This window comes from Pongo pygmaeus, chromosome 23, assembly GCF_028885625.2.
Source record: "Pongo pygmaeus isolate AG05252 chromosome 23, NHGRI_mPonPyg2-v2.0_pri, whole genome shotgun sequence".
In the NCBI taxonomy this organism is placed as follows: Eukaryota; Metazoa; Chordata; class Mammalia; order Primates; family Hominidae; genus Pongo; species Pongo pygmaeus.
Window position 1 is genome coordinate 30,536,948 of NC_085931.1, and position 11,112 is coordinate 30,548,059.

At 36.4% G+C, this 11,112-nt stretch overlaps 2 pseudogenes; both read left to right on the top strand.

Moving 5' to 3' along the window:
* The first annotated feature begins 4,480 nt into the window (after positions 1-4,480).
* Positions 4,481-5,414, top strand: LOC129022821 (ADP-ribosylation factor-like protein 5A; annotated as a pseudogene).
* A 118-nt stretch (positions 5,415-5,532) lies between these two features.
* LOC129022820 (actin-related protein 2-like) lies at positions 5,533-7,112 on the top strand (annotated as a pseudogene).
* Positions 7,113-11,112: the final 4,000 nt, after the last annotated feature.

The following is an 11,112-nucleotide window of genomic DNA, read 5'->3' on the forward strand; positions in this document are numbered from 1 at the left end:
CTGATGAATCCCCAAGTCTTTTGTTAGGATTTTTTGCATCTGTGTTCATCAGGGATATTTGCCTGTGGTTTTCTGTGTTGTGTCCTAGTCTGGTTTTTGTAGCAGGGTAATACTGACCTCATAGAACAAGTTTGGAAGTACCCCTTCCTCTTCATTTTTCGGGGAATATTTTGAATTAAGTTAGTATTACCTTTTTAAAAAATGTTCGGTAGAATTCAGCAGTAAAACCATAATTATTCTGTTTTTCTTTGATGGGAGATTTTATTTTTATTACTGCTTTAATTACATTGCTCATTATTAGTCTGTTCAGGTTTTTTATTATTCTAGCTTGTGAAATTGCTGTGTTCCCAGAAATTTATTCATTTCTCCTAGATTTTTCAATTTGTTTGTATATAGGTGTTTTTAGCAATCTCTTACGATCCTTTGTGTTTCTGTGTTATCAATTGTAATGTCTCCTTTTTCATTTATGATTTTACTGCAGTTTTCTTTTTTCCTAGTCTCGTTATAGCTTGTCAATTTTCTTTTTCAAAAAAAAACCGCAGCTCTTTGTTCGTGTTTTTGTAATTTTTTATTTCTATTTTTAAAATTTCTTCTCTAATCTTCATGATTTATTTCTTTCTACTAATTTTAGCATTTGATTTTTCTTGCTTTTCTCATTACTTGAAGTGTACTGTCAGGTTGGCTATTTGAGATCTTTCTACTTTTCTGATTAGACATTTATAACTATGCACTTCACCTCTTACAACTGCTTTTGCCGCATCCCACAGATTTTATGTTGTGTTTCTAATCTTATTTGTTTCAATGAATTTTTAATTTCCCTTATTCATTTCAATGAATTTTTTTTTTTTTTTTTTTGAGACAGAGTCTCGCTCTTTGGCCCAGGCTGGAGTGCAGTGGCGCGATCTCCGCTCACTGCAAGCTCCGCCTCCCGGGTTCAAGCCATTCTCCTGCCTCAGCCTCCCGAGTAGCTGGGACTACAGGTGCCTGCCACCACGCCCGGCTAATTTTTTGTATTTTTAGTAGAGACGGGGTTTCACCATGTTAGCCAGGATGGTCTCAATCTCCTGACCTTGTGATCTGCCCGTCTCGGCCTCATTTCAACGAATTTTTAATTTTTTCATTTATTGGTTGCTCGTGAGCATGTTTTAATTTTCACATATTTGTACAGTTTTTAAAGTTCTTGCTTTATTGATTTCTAGTAGTATTCCACTGTGATCAGAAAAGATACTTGCTATAATTTCAGTTTTTAAAAATGTGCCGTTACTTGCTTTTCTGTCTAACACATAGCCTATCCTGGAGAATAATCCATGTGCTACTGAGTAAAATGTGCGTTGTGCAGTCGTGGAGTCGTGCAAAGCTGTGTAAATTTCTGTTCGGTCCATTCGGTATAGAGTACAGCTTAACTGATGATTTTTTGTTGTCTGGATGATCTGCCCATTGACGATAGTGGCGTGTTGATTATAGTGGAGTGTTGAGGTACTCTATTATTATTATTATTAATTTTTTTTTGATGGAATTTTTCTCTTGTTGCCCAGGCTGGAGTGCAATGGCGCAATCTCAGCTCACTGCAACATCCGCCTCCCACGTTCAAGCGATTCTGCTGCCTCAGCCTCCTGAGTAACTGGGATTACAGGCATGTGCCACCTCGCCCTGCTAATTTTTTGTATTTTTAGTAGAGACTGGGTTTCTCCATGTTGGTCAGGCTGGTCTTGAACTCCCGACCTCAGGTGACGCACCGGCCTCGACCTCCCAAAGTGCTGGGATTACAGGCGTGAGCCACCGCGCCCGGCGGGAATCTGAAAAAGTTTAATACATGGAAGCGCAGGGTAGGATGGTGGTTACCAGGGACAGGGAGGTGGGAGAAAAGGGGATCTGTCGGCCCAAGAGTACAAAGTTGCAGTTATGTGATTATAGTTACTAATACTGTATACTGGAAATTTGTGAAGAGAGCATATTTCAGGTGCTGCCATCTAACTATATGAGAAGATAGATGAGTTCATTAGTTTGACTGTAGTAATTATTTAACTATGTATATATATGTATATATACAAATACATATAAAGATTTTCACATATATGAATCAAAACAGGCTGTCCACTTAAATATATTCAATTTTATTTTAAAAATAAAAATATGAAACAAAGAAAAAAAAGCATGCATAGTCTCAAACTCAATTTACCGATATATATAAGCGCACTGCTAATCAGAACAGTGAATTAAATGTCAGTTATATTTGTTTACATTGTAACCTTTCCTTTTATTTTCATGTTTTCTATTTATAATAATGAAAATATTTAAAGAGTTCACAGTGCAACTATGTATTAAATATCCTTAACATATTTTAGAAGTGTTGAATGTTGCTGGTTTTACGTCATAGTCACTGTAAGAATGTTCCCTTGGGAAGTGTTATTTTCTGTTGGTTCGTATTTTAGTAACATTCACCACTACCAAGAGAAAGCCTGGGTTTTTCTAATCTTTACCCACCATAAATAATGTTATGATGAATGCCTCTGAGCATCTATCACTATGGGCAATTAAGCATACTTCTGACAGCTTCTCAGATTTGGAATTGCTGATCCAAAATCAATGAACATGTTAAAATATGACAATTACTTTTCACCCTCAAATATGCTGGTAAAAATCGCGTTTTCATTAATTTTATGTAATAGTACCAGTACCAATTTTCCCACACGTCACACTACAATTAAATACTATAAATTTTATTAATTCTTATCTATATTACAGGCAACAAAATCATCTCATTGCTCTTTCAACTTGAAGTTTCTGATTACTGTAATTCCAAATGTACCGTGACATGTTTATTATACAGTTTATATTACATTTTGTGAACTCTATTTTCAGTCTCCTTTACTACAAAAGGGAGTATGTGTGGAAACAAAATTGGTGTTATACAAGAGTATCTTTTCCTTGTCTAAGATTTGTTTGAGGCAAGAAAAAAAATGACATATTCATCCAAACAGTACAATATCTGTGTCCGTTTCACAGTAGCAATACAATGTGAATAGAATCACACTCATATCTCCCATGACAAAACTAATGCGTTATTTACATTCATTTTGCATTGAAAAATCATTTTTTATTTTTTCAGCTACATATGGTCAATTTCTCTTTGTATGTTGCATAGCTTCCAATTGCCTGTAGGAGTCTTTTATTTTTCAATCGTTTTGGGATACAGGTGTTTTTTGCTTACACGAGTAAGTTCTGTAGTGGTGATTTCTGAGAGTGATTTCTGAGGTTTTGGTGCACCCATACCTGAGTGGTGTATATTGCACCCAATACCTTTCTCTGCGAGTCCCCGAAGTCCATTATATCATTCTTAAATGCATTTGCATCCTCACAGCTTAGCTTCCACTTACAAGTGAGAACATATGATACTTGGTTTTCCACTCCTGGGTTACTTAGAATAATGGCTTCTGGCTACCTCCAGGTTGCTGCAAAGGCCATTATTTCATCCCATTTTATGTCTGAGTAGTATACCACTGTGTATATATGCCATATTCATCCACTCGTTGGCTGATGGACATTTAATTGATGGGCATTTAGTTGATGGGTATGGTTGATGGGCTTCATATTTTTGCAACTGCAAATTGTGCTACTATAAAAACATGCATATCCATCTGTCTTTTCCGTGTAATGACCTGTTTTCCTCTGGGTAGATACCCAGTAGTGTGATTATTGGATCGAATGGTAGTTCTGCTTTGAGTTCTTTGAGAAATCTAGGAGTCATTTTAATATAGATAATTGAATTGCAGTTAATTCTCCATCCAGTTTTCCACGTTGGTTACTTACTACCACCGATTTGAGGCCGTTTTTCATTTATATTACTCGACCATTTTATTCACTGTCGCATCTCTAACAGTATATGCTGTTTCCAAAGCATATCATGTGAACAGTTTAAAATTCTCAAAGTATAATTCTTTGTTGAAGCATTTGTAAGTTTTACACAAGCCCTTATATGATCTGTGTTTTGATTTTTAAATCATCGTCTCTTCTATTTTACTTATATTTACTTTTCTTGTGAGATGTAATCTTATACAAACTTTATAGATAGGAAGGTGTTGGGAAACTATCACATGGTCCGTTGTGTTATTTTAATAGGCCAAATTATTTGATGAAAAGAGAAATCTTGATAGTTTTATAATTATGTAGGACACTTGGCATTATTTTATCAGAAAACCGTATGTTCAAAATACTGCATTGTTGTGTATAGGTAGAGTGGCATGGATTCAACTTTGTATGCATAAATTAAATTTGTAATGTTTGAGTAGTGGATTAGAATTTTAACATGCTTTCACTTCATTTGGTCCTGCTAGGTAAGCAAGGGATCTTGTGTGTTGGAAAAAGAATTACTTTGGTGCAGCCGCCCAAGAGGAGCTTGGGGAGGGCGCTGGCCCGCGAGGCTCGTCGCAGACAAGGTGGCGGTGATGTCCGCGAGCCAGGTGAGTGCCGCGGCGGCAGCGGCGGGGCCTTTCGCGTGGCAGGGCAGCCTGGGCTTCGGCCTCCCGCCGGTTCCCTGGAAGCGGGCCCGCGGCTAGCGCGGGAGCAGCAGCAGAGATGGAGGCTCCAGCACGTCTCTCTCTTCCCCGTCAGCCTGAGCCAGGGGAGGCCAGGCGGCTCGGGTATCTGGAGTCGGGGGTCTGCTGCCCGAGAATGAGAATTTTCTTCCCCAGAACATGGAGACTGTTCGATCACCAGGAGCACAAAGTTATCATTGTTGGGCTGGATAATGCAGGTAAAACTACCATTCTTTACCAGTTTTCTATGAATGACGTTGTACATACATCTCCTATAATAGGAAGTAATGTAGAAGAGATAGTGATTAATAATACGCGTTTTAGCCTAATGTGGGATATTGGTGGCCAAGAATCTTTTCGTTCTTCCTGGAACACTTACTATACCAACACAGAGTTTGTAATAGTTGTTGTGGACGATACAGAGAGAGGATTTCTGTAACTAGAGAACAACTCTATAAAACGTTAGCGCATGAGGACCTAAGGAAAGCTGGATTGCTGAGTTTTATTAATAAACGAGACGTTAAAGAATGCATGACTAGCAGAAATCTCCCAGTTTTTGAAGCTACCTTCTATTAAAGATAACCGTTAGTGGCATATCCAGGCATGCTGTGCTCTAACTGGCAAGGGATTGTGCCAAAGACTTGAATGGACGATGTCACGACTTTAGATTAGATGATCTCTTCTAACCTCATAGACTTTGTATAAATGAAGTGCTGGACTTTACCTGAAAGCTGCAAAAATTAATGGTTTAGATATATTTATAATAAACTGATTTAGACTTTTTCTATAAGAAGAAAAATTAAGACCACTTATTTGCAAAGAAAGATGGAGAGGGAGGAGGAAGAAGAGAAAACGGCCGGGTGGTGGCGGCTGTAGGTTGTGCAGCGGCGGCTGTAGGTTGTGCAGCGGCGGCTATAGGTTGTGCAGCGGCGGCTGTAGGTTGTGCAGCGGTGACTGTAGGTTGTGCAGCGGTAGCGGCTCTCCCCCGCGGCGGACGATGGACAGCCAGGACAGGAAGGTGGTGGTGTGCGACAACAGCACCGGGCTTGTGAAGTGTGGATATGCAGGCTTTAACCTTCCAGAACACACTCTCCCAGCTTTGGTTGGAAGACCTATTCTCAGATCAACCACCAAAGTGGGAAACATTGAACAAGGATCTTATGGTTGGTGATGAGGCAAGTGAATTATAATCAATGTTAGAAGTTAACTATCGTATGGAAAATGGCATGGTAAGAAATTGGGATGACGTGAAACACCTGTGGGACTACATGTTTGGGCCAGAGAAACTTAATATAGATACCAGAATTTGTAAAATCTTACTCACAGAACCTCCTATGAACCCAACCAAAAACACAGAGAAGACTGTAGAGGTAATGTTTGAAACTTAGCAGTTTTCCGGTGTATATGTAGCCATCCAGACGGTTCTGACTTTGTACGCTCAAGGTTTATTGACTGGTGTAGCAGTAGACTCTGGAGATGGTGTGAGTCATATTTGCCCAGTATATGAAGGCTTTTCTCTCCCTCATCTTACCAGGAGACTGGATATTGCTGGGAGGGATATAACTAGATATCAGGTTGCTTCTATTGAGAGGATACGCCTTCAACCACCCTGCTGATTTTGAAATGGTTTGCATGATTAAAGAAAAACTGTTACGTGGGATATAATATTGAGCAAGAGCAGAAACTGGCCTTAGAAACCAAAGTATTAGTTGAATCTTATACACTCCCAGATGGACATATCATCAAAGTTGGGGGGGAGAGATTTGAAGCACCAGAAGTTTTATTTCAGCCTCACTTGATCAATGTTGAAGGAGTTGGTGTCGCTGAATTGCTTTTTAACACAATTCAGGCAGTTGACAGTGATACCAGATGTGAATCTTACAAACACATTGTGCTTTCTGGAGGGTCTACTATGTATCCTGGCCTGCCATCACGGTTGGAATGAGAACTTAAACAGCTTTACTTAGAACGAGTTTTAAAGGGTGATGTGGAAAAACTTTTTTAAATTTAAGATCTGCATTGAAGACCCACCCCGCAGAAAGCACATGGGTGGGTGCAGTTCTAGCAGATACGATGAAAGACAAAGACAACTTTTGGATGACCCGACAAGAGTACCAAGAAAAGGGTGTCCGCGTGCTAGAGAAACTTGGTGTGACTGTTCGATAAACTCCAAAGCTTGTTCCCATCACACCCGTAATGCTTTCTTTTTTCCTTTATTGCCAATCTTTTGAACTCATTCAATGCCAGGACATGGAAGAGGCCTCTGTGTGCCTTTTGACTGGAAAGGTCAAGTTTTATTCTGGTGTCTTGAGGAAGCTTTGTTAAATTTTTGTTAATGTGGGTAAATCTGAATTTAATTCAACTGCTTCCCTACATAGACAAGCGGGCTAAGGGTCCTGTCTGCTGCTTTGTTTCTTCTAAGTAGGCATTTAGTTCATTCCTGTAGGCTTCCTATTTTCACTTTACTGCTCTAATGCCACTAGTTGTAGTCTTTAGCACACTAGGTGGTATGCCTTTATTAGCATGATAAAAAAAACTTTAACAGGAGCTTTTACGTATTCCTGGGATGGGGGGTGGTTCGGGATGGGCAGCTGCTGAACCCTTTAGGGCATTTCCTCTGTAGTATGGCACTTTCAACTGTAGCTTTAAGTACCCTAAAGCTTCTCCTGTGAACATCTTAGGGAAATGTTAGTTCAGAACTAAAGTGTTTTGGGTGGTTTTTGTTAGGGTCGGGGGGGTAACAGTGGGTGGTCTTCTGATTTTTATTTTTGAGGTTTTCTCACTGGAGTACGTAGAGGAACTTTATTTACAGTACTTTGATTTGGCAGGTTTTCTTCTACTTGTGCTCTGCCTGGAGCTGTTTCCATATGATATAAAAAGCACAAGTGCAGTATTCCATTACTATGTGGCTTAGGGATTTATTTGTTTTTTGAAATCAACTATGTTAGCTGGGACTAGATTCTCTACAATCTATCAATGGAAAAGTAACATTTAAAAATCCTTTTGGTAATTCAAATTACAGATTTAAAAGTGCTTAAGATCTGGTGTTTTGTTAATGCTTCTGTTTATTCCAGAAGCATTAAGGTGTAACCCATTGCCAAGTATCATTCTTGCAAATTATTCTTTTATATAACTGACTAGTGCCCAATAAAACAAGCAGGTACTTACAAATAATAACTAGCAGTAGGTTATAATTGGTTTAAAAATAACATTGGAATACGGGACTTGTTGCTAGTTGGGTAATTTTCATTATTTTTGTTTGTTTTGATTTGAAAACTGGAAGTAGAGTAAAATTCGACTGTTTAAAATGTTGACCAAAAAAAATCAAGATTTAAAATTGTTATTTGTACTAAAAAACTAATCATAGCTGTTAATTCTCAGCCATCTTTGAAGTATGAAAGAAGAGTCTTTGGTATTTTCTAAATGTTAGCAGGCTTTCCTGCCAGTGTCAGAAAATCCTATTTATGAATCCTGTCGGTATTCCTTGGTATCTGAAAAAAATATCAAATAGTACCCATATATGATTTATTTCTAAGTTTGAAAAATAAAAAGAAATTGTATCACACTAATTACAAAATACACGTTCTGGAAAAAATATTTTTCTTCATTTTAAAACTTTTGTTAACTAATAACAGCTTTGAAAGAAGAGGCTTAATTTGGGGGTGACTAAAATCAAAGAAATTATTGACGAGGGTCTCTGTTTTGTAGGAATACATAATTAGCTTAAATAAGCAGCAAAAGGTTAGTTTTAATTATGTAGCTTCTGTTAATATTGTGTTTTTTGTCTGTCTTACCTCAATTTGAACAGATAAGTTTGTCTGCATGTTGGACATGCCTCAGAACACATGAATAGCCCGTACTAGATCTTGGGAATGTGGATTTTAGCGTCACTTTGGAATAAGTTCTTGTATAAATACCCCCGACCTTTTGAGAATGGAGCTTGTTAAATGATGCCTATGTAGGGCCAGTGCCTCCTGGCAGTTGGGTTCAGGGAAACAGGATTGACTTGGCCTTTGGTCCTTTGATCATAATTTTAAAATATGGGAGTAGAAAACAACAAAGAATGGAATGGACTCTTAAAACAATGAAAGAGCGTTTATCATTTGTCTCTTGAATGTAGAATTTGTTTTTGATTTAATAATTCTGCTGGTAAATGTGACAGTTAAAATGGTGTATTATGTATATATATTGTAATTTAGAAATTCCATTTTATAATGTTACTATTCCAAGGTGAAATAATGCATTTAAATTTGATATTTGGGTGGAGTATTATGTTTAACTGGAGTTGTTGTCAAGTGTGAATCCCTCAGGGAAAAAAAAAGTCTGTTTTAAAAAGCAATCTGATTCTTAGCTCTTGAAACTATTGTTACTTAAATTTCCAGTAATTAAAAATTATAAATTTTTAAATTAGACTTGCCAATACTTTGATCTTTGAGAAGGGTTTCTTAGAAATACATTTAGTAATGTCCCCAAGAATTAGTCTTACATTGAAACCTTTTTCTTTAAAACATGGTATTGGTTGTTCACTTTCACACAGTTCTGAGTACTGTTAACATCTGGAAAGTATCTTGAGATAGTGGAAAGCTAAACAGTCTAAATTTAACATGAAATACTTCTTTTTGATTCAGAAAATAAAATCAGATTTTTTCAAAGTCAAAGAAAAAAAGAAAAGAAAACAAAGATGAAGTTTCACCTTCCGACTTGCTTTCTCATTAGTTTTTTCCAAAGTAAGTTATTAAAGCTGTGATTCACATTTTTCTCTTAATGAATCCTCTCAGGACATTGTGTAGCCTGTGGTAGGTGCAAAGGGAGAGGAAGACGTTTTGAATTTTAAGAACTTTATTATCAGCATAACTCTCCCTAGTTGAGTGTTGTTTTCTTCTCGTTCCATTAAGTCAAAATACAAATCAGCACAGATAACTCAGTTTTCAATATTTTAAAATGTGGTGTTACTTATGAAAAGTATCTTGGTTAAGGTTGTGTGTGTATCTTCTATGTACCTCAAGTTCAAGTTAATGGCATTGATTTATGTTCTAAAGAAAAACAAATAACACAAATATTAATATCCTTCATAATAACCATAATGAGGTAAGTACTGGCATTGGTGTTCAGTGCCATTTTATACTTTCTCCCTATGTTCTCTGTATTGTACTAACCAACCTCCCAAATCATTGAGCTGTTTGTTAAAAAAAAAAAAAAAAAGAAAAGGAAAAAGCATGACATTGTGTATTGATTTTTTGTTCTTGACCAAAATCACACACATGGAAACATGTAATTCAACAGAGTGGGATAGCAATCAGATTCTTGGCTTAGTATTACTAATGGGCAGGATTGTACAACGAGCAACTATCAGATTATTCCTTTCAGTGATTCTTATGGCATCTAAATTACTGAATAAATTATTAATCAGTGAATCAAATTGATTAAAATTATTAAATGAATGCTCAGCATTAATTGAAAACTGTTGTGTGAAACATGTCTACCCAGAAAGGTAACATTCTATAAATACTATTAAACAACTTAGCTATATTATTTTTAAGTATTAAGTTATATGTCAAGCAGTTAAAGTGAATTTCAGAGTAAAAGTAAGGCATGTTTCTGAGCAACATTGATAATTACTTAATTTGCAAATTTCTTCTTTCTTATTTGGGTACTTGGAATATAGTGTGAGATTTTTTATTTCTAAATTTTGTTGTATCTTCTATTACATAACTGCATTGACAATTATAAAATGCAAGTGTTTTTTTGAATGATTTTAAGAATTTGGCTTAAAAATTGATTGATACAATGTATTATTTGTACTAAAAAGTAACTTGACCCAAAACACCCTTTATGTATGCTTAGGGTATTTTTCTTCAATGCCTGAAAGTCAAAGGTATTCCTATCACAACTGTAAACAAACTTACCCTAATTGTGTTAAAATATATTCTTGGGTACTCTATTTGTGTATCTTTCGTGCCTTGAAAATCTGAAGGTTAATCCAAACTCACGTGTTTTAGAGTATTTGAGAAAAAAAAAACTACTTTTAATATCAGCCTTTTAAATTTCATGAAGATTTTCGTGAGGAATAATAGTATATGCTTTAAGTATTGACAAAACTTTGAAAGTTTCTTTCTTATAAAATGGGAAATACTCAATATCTAAACCCAGGTCAGGCATGGGAGATCAGTATTTATTTAACGTTGGATGTTTTGTGTTTTATATTTATAATGTTCAAAAATGCAAGCATAACATTTAATCTTTGTCCACATGGTTTTACAAGAGTAAATCTTAAATTACCAAGCTTTTCTCATATGTTCTCATACTTTCTCAAATCACTATAAAGAATTACTTGTTATCTATTAAAAATCCCCTTCACTCAAGTCTGTATTATGGTTTCACCAAATATGCTGTGATGTAGCCCAGAAAATCCACACCTTTTATCCTTTTTATTTTTTAATTTGAATAATCATGTGCTTAGTCCCTTGGATTGCTGCCACATCAGTTTAACATGACATCAGCACATTCCCATGTCATCAAGGTGTTGGCTCAGATTTATTCTTAATCGGATGTTTAAAGCATACACTACCTTGTTACA